At 31.4% G+C, this 14069-nt stretch overlaps 1 protein-coding gene across 1 annotated transcript in view; it reads right to left on the reverse strand.

Moving 5' to 3' along the window:
* LOC140437476 (uncharacterized) overlaps positions 1-14069 on the reverse strand; it is a 411556-nt gene that overhangs the window by 102766 nt on the left and 294721 nt on the right. The gene's annotated exons all lie outside the window — the stretch shown is intronic.

The following is a 14069-nucleotide window of genomic DNA, read 5'->3' on the forward strand; positions in this document are numbered from 1 at the left end:
ATAAGTATAAACTTCTCAGAAAAGTAGAATAAGCCGTCATAAGTTGTAACATAATATGTTACAACTTATGACATATGTTACAACTTATGTTATAACTTATGAGTATACTATACTAGTGCATAATGTTCCTCCTCTTCTTTTTTTGCCCTAATTTACATCCTTTTGTGATTGCAATACATTTATTTAAATTATTACGATTCCACAATATTCTTATACCATTTTTGTTTTTAAAAAACTGTACTGGTTCTCCATACATATATCATTTGAATTTCTACAAATACTCACACATATCCAACTATCAATACTCTTTGAATTTAACCAGAAACTCCAGTTTTGCGGTCATGTTTACGAAACCATCATATTATTCTTAAAATATATCCTTGTATTCCTTACATCCTTAAAATTCAACCAATCATTATTGATTTTTTTTATAAAATTCTTATTTTATTAGTCAGTTTTTTAAATGACGTCATCGCTTGAAGGCAAATATTTTTTTAACTTTTTAATTATTCGTAATACAATAATTCTTTTTCTTTAACACAACAAATATTTTTTTAATTCATTCATTCATTTAATCCTTTAAAACAATAATGTATATTTAATTCGAAATAACACCCTTATTTTGGTAAAAAAAAAAGAAAAAAAATTTCAAATCAGAATAGGCAAGGACAACCAGACCTGCGAATTTCAACGACAAATAACACTTGCTTGAGCGGCGTATGGTTCACTAAAAGACATCTTTAAGAGCAACATCCCGATAGCTATGAAACGAAACACATTTGACCAATGCGTTCTTCCTATTATGACATACGGAGCAGAAACTCTCACTCTCACAAAAACAACAGCACTAAAAATGCGAGTGGCACAAAGGCGCGTGGAAAGATCAATTCTCGGCGTGACAAAAAAGACGAAATAAGGAATCAATACTTAAGAAAAAGAACAGGTATCAGTGATCTCGTCGAACGTATAGCCAAGCTGAAATGGAATTGGGCAGGTCACATAGCGAGACTGAAAGACACAAGATGGATCAGAAAACTAATTGACTGGCGCACAAGAGAAGACAAACGCAGCAGAGGACGACCACCAACACGCTGGATGGACGACATTGGACGAATATCCAAGAAATGGCAACAAGAAGCACAGAACCGTGAATAGTGGCGAAAAATTGGAGAGACCTATGTCCAGCAGTTGTTGATGGTTGAATGATGATAATGATGAATAAAACCCTTATTAGGCGTCTACTATTTGATGATTTTTTAAAAATCTACTCATTATTTTATCTTGCACGTCTTGCCATTTCAAAACAATTTTTACTTCCTTGTGTCAACAATTGGTTGTTACCTCTCAGGTTCCATTTTTTGAGCTAGAAAGTTGTACGTTACCTTTTCTAAGGTAACGTACAACGTTCCTTGTAATTTAACCTCATGTGACCTCATCACGTCATGTCTCTAGTTCCAACTACTGTATAGATGTAAGTAATAACCATTTTTCCAATTTAACAGTCAAAATTTTACCCTTTTGTTTTCAGTTTTAGTTATACTTTTAGGTTTTTCACTAATGATGATATGATAGGATCAAAAACGTTCTGAAACTTTATAAATCCATTTTGGATCATTTTTAAAAATTTTAATAATAAAATTTTATACCATTTTACAAAAACAAGTTTTTACAACATCGTAAGTTTCTTTTAGTTTGCTAGTACAAAATTTCCATGTGTTGGATTTATATTTTCATTTTTTTTTTATTATAATAATTTCATAATCGATGAATATAAATATAAAAATTTTTTAATTTAGTTAATGCATTTTGACTACGGATTCAATTCAATAAGGCGGAAAAGGTTTTTTTATATGTCATAGTAATTTCATCTAAAATTAAAAAAAATGTATATTGAATAATAAAAATAGTTCTTTTTATTTCAAACGTAATGATAGCTATTGCGACATTGATATATAGTATCACAAAAAAAGGTTTTTATAAATTATAGGTAGAAAATATACATATACAAATTATTAGATAAAATATTTTTAATTTAAATTGCTTTCTGTTTGTTTTTTTTTTCGTGACTTACAGTGCTAATTTACTGCTATTCGCAACGTTATCACAATCACCAAATCACTCACAAATGTTTAAAAACAAAATAAATAAAACAGTTGACAGTCATTATCGATATTCTATGAAAAATATACAGTATAGTATTTTTCATATAAAAATGCGTGCACGTTACTATTTATGTAAAGTGACGTCACTTATATTTAAAATTTCCAGAACGTCAACCTTAGAGTTCAAATTTTCCCAACACTAAGCTAATAATACGAAACCCATACGAAACTGCTCGATCTTTCATATGCGTCAACATGGTGTAATAATCAGATAAATGTAATCATCATTATATAGGGAATTTTAGAATTATATTGATTAAATAACCAAAAACATTTGTTATTAATATTAATATAAATTTTATGAAATAACCCTTTAAGTCTAATATTCCACAAAATAATAATTTTAATTAAATATATTAGACAACTATACGCAACCGATACTGGAATACTTCAAATTTTTGACAGTTCAGTGTGTGGCAAAATTGTTTAAAGTGTTGCCGCTTGTGTAGAGTAAGAATTTTGGTTATGTTTTGGTTTCTTACACAATATGATCATAATATATTATATATTTATAAATTGTATTTATAAATACATATTAAATTTAGATTAATTGCTTTAAAAACTAATTATTGATGTGTATTCTGATTGTGCTATGCCAAAACAACTAAATAGTCTATAGAAAGCTGAAAAGCTTTCATATAAGATAGATTATTTTAAACAAGAAATAATGGCAGGATTTCTACTATTAATGCTCTAAAATAAGTAAGTTTAAAATTTAGAATATATAATTTTCTATTAAAATGTTTTCTTATGTATTTTAGTGTATTGAAATAGTCTTAAAACTAAGTTTATTTAATGTAAATATACTAGTTTGACAAATAGTTGACATTTTAATAATTCCTCACTTACTAACTATTCTGATGTTTTGGCAACGCTGTGGGGTTCTGACGTTGTAAATCTTGAATGACGTGCACCCATGTTTATATGAAAAATACTATACACAAAATGATAAAAATTTAATCATCATTAAATTTAAATTCCATTCGCTACAAATGTTTTTGGCCCCGTCCCCGATTTTGAAACGGGCCCAGATTAAATCTCAACCAGCAGACTGATTCAGTCGATCAACAACCATATCCAATGCAAACATCATACATACTTCTACAAGAGCCAAACCCAATATTGGTAGATATGTCACAGTATCACCAAACACAAAAACAATCCTTCCCTAATAATTCTGCTAATCAATTTAACCTTCAGCCACAACCATCTTCATCCGTTCAAGTTATTACAAACCCAAAGCAAAGCTTTAATGTATTTCTGATTCTAAATCTGTTGTTATAAGACTACCCAAGGTTGATCTGTCCCTGCGAAATCCACTTTGTTATCACTTAATTATTAAAATATTAAAATCGTAGATTAATTTTCGAAACCAAATTCAGAATTTCGCTTTAATCTGTGCCTTCTAAGAATTGCAAGGCAAAACAGACGTTTTGTCTGAGTAGAATATTATCGTTTTAACACTTTGTTGTGCCTTGAGATCTAAAAATTTCCAGAGGCAACTGGCAATTTCATTAGGACCTCTTTTAGCCACCTGCTCGTGCCATACATAGCAGTAACCCTGATTATTTCCAACATCATAAACTGTAAAGTTATATGTAGAGTATTTGCTTTTGTAGTAAAAATCACTTACGTTAGACAAATGGGTAGCTAAAACCTTTTAAAGGTCAAAGCAAGCCACACACAAGCTCTTATCATCTAGTGCAAGCTGTTTGTCTATGTCTTTTAAACTTCTTTGTTTTTCATATGGGACTCATATTGTTCGAGCAATTTTGCTTTTTCAGCATAACTAGCCATATTAAAAACAGAACATACAATACACTGGTCCTTTTTTGGTCTAAAGAACCCAATATTGAACTGTTCATTGAAAATATCTCTATACTGGCGTGACGTGGCAGCTGTAGTGATGTTATTTCTTTTGCAATGCTCGTTGTACAATCGGTACATTTTCTGGATAGTTAGCCCTTCTTCAAGGAACATCTTCATCGTATTCTTACGGGTATAATGGAAAGGTACTACAGGAAACTGATTTATGTGATTTTTTACGTTGTCTATAAGTTCTGGTGATAGTTTATGTGGTCTGTTAGTGTGGTTTCCACGTTTATCTTCCTCTAATGATCCACCATCCTTCAGTTTCCTTAATGCTGTAGTGATCCAAGTTTCTGAAACGTTAAGGGTTTCCAAAAACATAGTTTTGCAAACACGTTGTTTTTCATTGCGAATGTAGAAGTAATATTCTCGAGAGTAATTTCTTCGAGACCGTTGTTCTGCAGTAATAGTTACTTGTTTTTTGGCAACCTGTCTCACATGACGAGCAATAAAATCCCACTTTCTCGTATGATCTTTTAACTTCCAAAATTCATTGAAAAAAAGGTCTCTATCTTCTTTAGCTATTTTGGTAGCACATTTTAGTCTACATGTGTTTGCGCATGGTGCACCCATCTGTCTTCCTTTAATTTGAATACCTTTTCGATTTTCATGTTCAAGTCCCAGGTTTAGACTTGTTTTAGATTTTTCATCCGCCCACTCACTAACGTCTCTAATTCTTTTTCTACTTACTCTCTCTATATTGCCTCTGCTTCTTCTATTTCTATTTGTGGTTGCTTCAGTTATATTCTTATTAGGTTCAATTATTACTTCAGGGATGTTTTTGTTTTCTGTCGGAATGTAATCTGGGTCAGTATCAGAGTCTGCATGAAATGGTTCCTCATCGCTTTCCTTCTCAATTATTTCATTTTCATTCCTATTGGCTTCATTCTCTTCTAAGCTTACTAAAATTAAGGTAAATGCCTACGTAATATTTTTTTATGCGGAATTTAAACCAACCTCTAGAACATTCAGGATTAATATCAGTCTCGTGGTCACCAGGATCCTCATTCGCCTTTTTGTATTTGCTTTCTTCTACAATACTTTCAGCAATATGTTTACCTTAAAAAATAAGTAGGTTTTTACTTTGCTGTTATTATTTTAAATAAAGTTTATTATAAATTTACCTTCAAAAGAACGATAAGAAATATCCGTTTCAGTGTTTTTATACGCTTTCTCAGCTAATTCCAATATTAACTCACTTCTGGAACACATTATGGCAATTATAACAAAACTAAACTTTTGAACATAACCTTAAACTAACGCAGAATACCGTAGTAACTCATGTTACGATACCTATGCTATCGCCTCAGATAACAACGAAGACTATTGTAACTCAAGATACGATGATTTTCTACGGTTGTTTTTCATAAATCGGAGATACTATAAAACTCTTACACGTAATATTGGTTGCATAACTACGTTTACTGAGATACGATTCTTTCCTGGGGAAGATATTATGTTTTATTGTTTTGCGCTCGTAACTCAAAAAGTGGAAAATTTGAGTTACTACAGTCTTCGTTGGACCAGTCGATATGTAAATAATTAATTTTAGGTATTATTTCTGCTAACAACAAAACCGACAGAATACATTTCTCTTCTGATTATTATTATTCACAAATTTGATATTTATTGTATTTACTTCATTTTCAATTATAATAATAGCAATTATTAATATGTCGTGAATTGATTTAAATTTAATAATTAGTTTAATGGATTATATTTATGTGATTATTATATCGGCATATTAAACAATTATTTACAATTTTTCAATGACTGCAACTGAACAATAATGTGTAATTACCGGTAGATTTATTAGGAAATTTATATCAACACTTCATACAAATAATTACCTATACTGAAAAACTACAATTCGGCAGCTGTTTGGGAAATTATGTGGTATTTATTTTCATATTTTCTTTAAAATATATTGTTCCTGTATCCTGTTATTTTGTAAAATCTTATAAAATTGTTACACTGGCTTAAACAGATGTCTGGTTTTAAGTACGTGGTAGTATATTTACTATTTTCCAGCAGTTTCTAGGTTTATTATTGGAATTAGTAATAAAATCACAGTAAGCTAACTTTTTAGAAATTTGTAATTGCCGATCATATTTCAATTTTTGTTGTTTATATCAGGATCCTTAGTGGCATCTGCAATGTATTTTAATAAGAAAATGATTAGATCTTAGTTATTAATTCATTATTAAACCATTGCACGGGTGTTTTTTCAGCAGTTTGTCATACTTTTTGGGAAAAATGCTTTAATTATAAGTTGTTATAAATTTTGGTAAGAAAGACGGTGAAAAAATAAGGATCATTATGAATATCATAGAAAAAGTCCATCTTTATAAGAAGAATATCATAACAAGTAATAAACCGTTGAAATGTTTAATTAGTGTCAACAAACTTATACTCAGAGTAAATAAATAAAAATTGAGCTCGATGGTCAGAAAGGCAAAATTCAAATACGCCCACTCTGTAGATATTTGCAGAAAATATTGTCATAATGTTGTCGATGTAACTACTGGACTGGGATGTGATTCTAGTATAATCGTTTATAGTTACTTTTAGACCAAAAGATGTTTAAAGTTTGTAGAAGCTTCTAGGTTTCTTACTCCGTCTTATTTATGTGCTGAAAATTAGTTTTAAAGTTAAATCTCCTAATTGATGCTTCTTGGGGCCAAATATTGGGTCTGTAGACTTTGTCAATTTTATCAAAATTTTCCTTTCTCCTGATTTGCTTATTGTAACTCCTAGGTATTTGAAGTATTCTACTTCTTTAAACTTAGAACTTAGTATTTTGATTTTTTTTTTTCATTGGTATTTTTCCTAATCTTAATACTTTTGTCTTTTCCTGATTTCATGTTAGCCCCATTACCTACCCTTTCTCTCTTATTTCTTCTAACATTTCTTTCATTATTTTTCTGTTCTTTGCAATAATAGCAATACCGTCTGCATAAGCAATTATTTGACCACCTCTTGTTCTGAGATTTCCTTTATTTATATTTCGTAGTACATATTCTAATGCTAGATTATATAGCATTGGTGATAAGGTATCCCCTTGTTTTTTTTTTATTTAGAAAATCGCATCGACCAAATGGCAATGGATTACATTTTAGGTACAATTACTGCATTAAAATTTGGTTTATTAAATATTGTGGTACTTATTAATGTCTTTTAATAAATTCAGAGCATTGTTTAAGTTACAGTCTGCACCTAGAGCTTCTAGATGTGTTCCTGGTATCTTGTTGTTACTTCGTTGTTGATTTTAGAGGGGACATTTACATAGTATATGCATTATTGTTAGTGTCGTATTACACGTTTCACATCGCGGAGGTTCGCACTTTTTAATTAAGTAATCATGAGTTAACCTAGTATGTCCAAGTCTGAGGCGCGTTACTATTATTTCTTGGCTTCTTGACGTAGGTAACATATTCCATGTCTCCATGCTGGGTTTCACTTGTTTTAATTTGGAATTGGACCCATTCCATTTATTTTTCCGTGCACTTAAGATTGATTTTTTTATGTAAGCTTTTATATCCGTTGATATCGATGTGTTTACGATTTCGGAAACGTCACTCACTATCGCATCTTTCGCACTATGGTCAGCAGTTTCGTTGCCTTTTATTTCTATACGAGATGAGATCCACATGACATTTATCTCATTATGATTGATATAAGCCTGAAACAGGACAGTTTTTATTTTTTTTAAGCGGGTTTTTTGAATAAAGTTGTCGGATGCCTTGTATTGCACTAAGTGAGTCTGTTAAGATAATATATTTGCAGTTTGATGTCAGATTGATTAGTTCTATGGCGCGATAGAGAGCATAGAGTTCAGCTGTATAGATAGTACTAACATTAGATAGTTTGAATTTAAGGACCTTCTTTGGAGTTACCACAGACGCTCCCACACCTTTGGATGATTTTAACCATCAGTGTATATCTGGGTATGGTTTTTATAACGACTTAGGATTTTTCTAAAACGGAAAATAATTAAATCATGATTAGTGGAGTTTTTGTCAAATGACGTAAGTTCAAAGTTATGTGATGGTATGTTTTGAATCCAAGGTGGATTATGGTCATATGTGTATGGAAGACATTCAGGTATGACAATATCAAACAGATGCAAATGGTCTTTTATTATTTTATAGAAAGGTTTAACAGAACGGTGATTTGCATTGAGGTTTGGGAAATTATCAGTAAAAGTATTTCTATAGACAGGATTTTTTGCATTATCCTTAATTTTTGTTGCATACGTTAGACTAAGGTAAGCTCTTCTATTATTTAACGATAATTCATTTCCTTCGCAAAGTAAACTTTCAATCGGTATTGTATAAAAAGCTCCCAGACATATTCTGAGAGCTGTGTTGTGAATAGTGTCGAGTTTTTTAAGTACTGATTTCGATGCTGAGTCGTAAGCTATAGCCGCGTAATATAGTTACGATCGTATAATAGGTCTGTATGAAATTAACAATGTACTCCTGTCTAAACCCCAATTCTTGTGTGCTAGAATTTTTAGTAAATTTAATCTTCTGTAGCATGTTAGATTATTGTTATGTTCTTTCCAATTCAACTTTCTGTCAAAAGTAACTCCTAGCAAGTTTAGCGAATCATTTTGTTGTAGTGATTGGTTGTATAGATATAATAGAACTGGTGTAATGACTTTGTTTTTAGAAAATACCATATATTTAGTTTTAGCTGTTGAAAAGATAAATCCAGTTTCCTGTGACCATTTTTCAATATCTAAGAAACTGTGCAAGTTGTAAAAGGTTTTTTAAGTTTATCTCCTTGTGTTATCCCTTAATTTATACTGAATTTCTCTGTCTCTCCTCTTTGTGTCTTTATGCTTATTTTTGTAGTTCTCATTGTCATTTCTATTAATTTTCTGAGTTTATGTGGAATTGTTAATTTTTTAAGTGCTATCATTAATCCGTTGCTTTTAATTGAATCAAATGCCTGTTTGAAGTATATGAATATCATTTCCAATTCTAATTTATACTCGTTTGCTTTTTCCATTATTTGTTTTATTGTGTGTATGGCATCTATTGTAGATCTTCCTTCTGTGAATCCACATTGGTACTGTCCTACTGTCGTCTTTGTAATCTTTGATAACCTATTTTTTAATAATTGATGTCAATATTTTATATTATGTTGTATTTAGTAACGTTATTCCTCTATAATTTTCACAGATTTGTTGGTCTCCCTTTTTATGTATTGTTATGATCTCCCCTACCCCCCAGTCCCCTGGCATTTTCTCTCCTTTTCATATATTTTTCAATAGTGCCAGTATTTTTCCTCTTATTTCCCTTCCTCCGTATTTTTTTAGTTCCATATTAATTCTACCTTTACCAGGCGCTTTTCAATTTTTGCTCCTCTGTATTACTTTATCCAATTCCTCTAATGTTAATTCTTTTGAAATTTCGATGTCTACTTTATCTACTTCATCTGCTTCTTCTTCGTGCACCGTTTCCTCCTCGTTATGCATTTTTTCTTCTGTTGTTTCCTCTGTCAAGAGCTCTCTGTACTAATCCCTCCATACTTGCTTGTATTCTTGATCCTCTATTATCACTGTTCCCTCTCTATTTATTATTTTATTTGTTTTGCCTTTGTATTTTTTGTTTTATTTTTTAATCTTTTTGTAAAAACTTTTCGTATTTTTGTTTTTTCTTTCCTGCTCTATTTTCTGCATTTTTTGTCTACCAATCTACTTTTATTTTGCCTTATTACTTTCTTAGCATTCCTTCTTAATTTTTCATACTCTTCTCTGTCTTCTTCTTTATCTGTTCTAAGCCATTTATTTCTGGCTTGCACTTTTTTCCTGTTAGTTCTCTACATTTCTGGTTATATCATCCGCTTTTTGTTTTAGCCTGACTTTTACCTATCTGCATATTTGCACCTTCTTCTATTGATTTTTTGATCATCTCCCATTCTGTGTTTATATATTCTGCTTTATATTTCTCTTTTATTTAAATTGTTACTGCCTCTTTATATCTTTTTCTTACTTCTTCATTACTCATTTTATTGACATTCCACTTTTTATGTTGGCTTTTCTGTTTTGTTTCAATTTTAACTTTTTGTCTTATAGTGGCTGTGACCATGTAGTGATCTGAATCTGCACACGCACCTCTGAATATTATTAAATCTTTTATTGACGATTGTTTTCATTTATTAATCATTATGTGATCAATTTGACTATATATTTTTTGATCTGGTGACCTCCATGTTACCTTATGTATTTTAGGGTATTCAAATTTTGTTGAGCTTATTAACAAATTTGTTCTTGTTGCTAGGTTACATAGTCTTTGCCCCCCATTGTCATTCGTGTTTTCGTGTATTGCATGCTTTCCTGCAATTTTTCGTGAAAAGTCCTCTTTTCCAATCTGGGCATTGAGGTCTCCTAGTACAAATATGACATCTTCTTTGGGTATTTTTTCTATCTCCTCTTCGACCCTATCATAATATATATATATATATATATATATATATATATATATATATATATATATATATATATATATTATAAATATTATAATTATTGTACTTTGTCCCCCCGCTAATAACTCTCAGTAGTTGATGCAGAAAAAAAAACAAAAAAAAGATTGGAATGCTTTTAGCCAAAAAAATTGTCCAAGCAATAATAGGTTCTTACTCGGTTACGCTAGTGTCTCTGGGTCAATTTAAAAGCAGGAAAGTATAAAAATAAATTATCATATTTATGATAAACTATAATGGCGTCTGTTCCGCGTGTATTAAATATTTTCTATTGACAAATTCGAACACATGAACTTTCGATTGGAATTTTGCTGTCAAGAACAAGAGTACGCTTAAACATAATTCAATTAAACTTAACAAATGTTTATATGTTTTACATACAATTAATGTAAATTCTAAAACACTGTAGAACATTTTTAATTAATTTTTAATTAAAATGCATCTTTTACATGTTAAACGCCGTAAACAGAGCTATAATAAATATATAGAAAACTTCAACGCAAATAAAGTAATAAACTGCTTATCCAAAAGTTTTCGCGAAAAATGTAAGTTTGTGTTCTTTTTATAAGGTGTTTTCTGTTTACAGTTTTCAACGAGATTTCGCAACAAAGTGTTTACATTTTAAAAAGGGGTAAAATATTTTAGTTGGAAATTGTAATACTATCGTCAAATGCAAAAAATTGAATTATCTTATAAAATAACTTTAAAACAGGTATGTTCCATCAAAACGGAAAAGGAGCCACTTATAAAGTTGTTCGTAGTTTTGAACTAATTCATTTTATGATTATATATATATATATATATATATATATATATATATATATATATATATATATATATATATATAATATATATATATATATCATTGGTGCTATAGTCCTATAAAAGAGCCTCGACCTTCCCAATTATATTACGCCAGTCAGTTCTATCCATTGCCAACTGTTGCCAGTTTGCTGCGCCTATTCATCTACCATCCTCATCTACACCATCCCTCCATCTGAGTTTTGGTCTACCCCTTTTTCTACTTTCCACAGGTTGTGACATAAGGATTCTTCTAGGAGGATTATTCTGCTGTGATCTTGCCAGATGTCCTGCCCATCTTAGTCTTCCTATTTTTATAAAGGATACTACGTCTTTACACCAAATATATGTTTATATCTGTGATATATCTCGTAGTTGTACCTCCTTCTCCAAACACCATTTTCACAGATGCCACCAAATATTCTTCTCAGGATCCTTCGTTCAAATATAAGCAGGAGATTTTCATCTGCCTTGGAAATGGTCCATGCCTCCGACCCATATGTCAACACTGGTTGTATAAGGGTTTTGTATATGGTTATTTTTGTTTTTTTGGCTTAAGTTTCTGCTTCTCATATGTCTACTCAGTCCAAAATAGCATTTGTTTGCTAGGATTATTCTTCGCTTGATTTCTTCCGTCATGATGTTCTCCTTGGTGATCAGGGAGCCTAAGTATGTGAATTTGTCCACCACTTCAAAGGTAGAATTATCAACTGTGAATTGGTGGCCGATATTTCTGGCTCTATTGTTGGGTGTTGATGCCATTATCTTAGTTTTATTTTTATTTACTTGCAGGCCCATATTTTTTGAGGCGTGTGACAAGGTGGTATACATTTCTTCTAGCTTGCGTGTTGTGCGGGGAACTAGATCAACATCGTCTGCATATGCCAAAATTTGGAATAATTTATTAAAAATGTTTCCTCTTCTGTCTATTCGGGCATCCCTGACCGCCTTTTCCAAAGCTATGTTGAAAAGGAGACACGCCAGCGCATCTGCCTGTCGCAGCCCAACATGCGTTTCAAATGCATGTGATTGTTCGCCCTGTATTTGGACTTTGCAAACACTTTTACGCATTGTAGCCTTAACCAATCTTATCAGTTTATCGGGGATGTGGAATTCATTCATGTCTTCATACAATTTATTTCTTAGGATCATAGGCCGATTTAAAATCTACGAAAAGATGGTATGTGTCGATATTAAATTCATTGGTTTTTTCCAGTATTTGCCTTAGCACAAAGATCTGGTCTGTTGTTGATTGACCAGGCCTAAAACCACTTTGATATTCGCCAACAAGCTCCTCTGAATATTCACTCAAGCGACCATATAAAATACTCGAAAATATTTTGTATGCTGTATTAAGGAGGGTTATTATTACCCTATAGTTTCTACATTCTAATTCATCGCCCTTTTTGTGTAGCGGGCAAACGATCCCAAAACACCACTCTTCTGGGATTTGTTCCTCATTCCAGGCTCTCAGTATGATTTTATATATATGATTGGTCAGAGTAGCACCTCCACATTTAATAAGTTCCGCCGGTATACCATCACTTCCTGGAGATTAATTATTTTTTATTTTTTAGGTGTTTTATTGCATCCCGTACTTCCTGAATTGATGGAGGCTCCAATGGTGTATTGTTGTTTGCTTCTGGGGGTGGTTGATTTGGATCTTCTACTTTGATAGTAAGCAGTTCTTTATAGTGTTCCACCCATCTTTTCAATACTTCTTCTTTTGTATTGAGTATATGGCCCCTCCTTATCCTTACATAGTCCGATCCTTGCTTTAAATTTTTTTCTTGCTTTATTTAGATTTTTATAGAATTTTCTTGTTTGATTTTCCTTTTTTAATGCCTCAAGTTCTTCCAATATTCTAATTTCATAAGTTCGCTTTTTTCTCCTATGGATGTACTTCTCTTCTCTTCTGAGATTATCTGAGATCTTTATATTTTTGTTCTTTTTCTCGGGTTCTTCTTTGCTGCATCAGTTTATATGCATTGTTCTTACTTCTTGTAATGTCCTCACACTCAGTATTGAACTATACATTGCGTGGTGGTGGTCTTTGTGGCCCTAGAATGTTATTTGCTGCGTCTTTATTATGATTTTTACACATTTCCCATTGTTCACTAATTGTTAGATTCTCTTTAGTTATGTATTTAGTTTCGTTTTTAGTTATTTAGTTAATATATATATATATATATATATATATATATATATATATATATATATATATATATATATATATATATATATATATATATATATATTTTAATTTCATCTAAGGTTTTTCTATAAATACAGCAAAGTCTTTGTTACTGAATTGTAAATTTTCTTGTGAAAACAAAAATAAAATGTGATAAATGAGGGCAATATTTATTTTATTATTAACAGCGTTGTTAAAAATTATTTTAAACCCAAACTAATGGCGTATATGGGCTCCTCTAACTCGCCAAACTTGTTGTATGTTTCTTAGTGGCTGACGATTCTTCATGCGCTTCCCGAGTGTATTTCAAATCTGATCAATGACCATAACCTGAATCTGGTCGCGTACGGCTCGCATATTCTTGCTGAAGGATAAATGCTGGACCCATGTTTTCAGCAAATGGGACAACATGTGGTTCAAGAACTTCGTTAATGTACCGCTTTGCAGTCATCGAATCTCGCTGAATCGAAGTACTAGATCAAAGCGGCTATTTAAAGTTATCCCACCCCAAACCATAACTAAACCTCCGCCAAAAGCCTGGGTTTTTTGAA

This window comes from Diabrotica undecimpunctata, chromosome 3 (genome assembly GCF_040954645.1).
Source record: "Diabrotica undecimpunctata isolate CICGRU chromosome 3, icDiaUnde3, whole genome shotgun sequence".
NCBI lineage: Eukaryota > Metazoa > Arthropoda > Insecta > Coleoptera > Chrysomelidae > Diabrotica > Diabrotica undecimpunctata.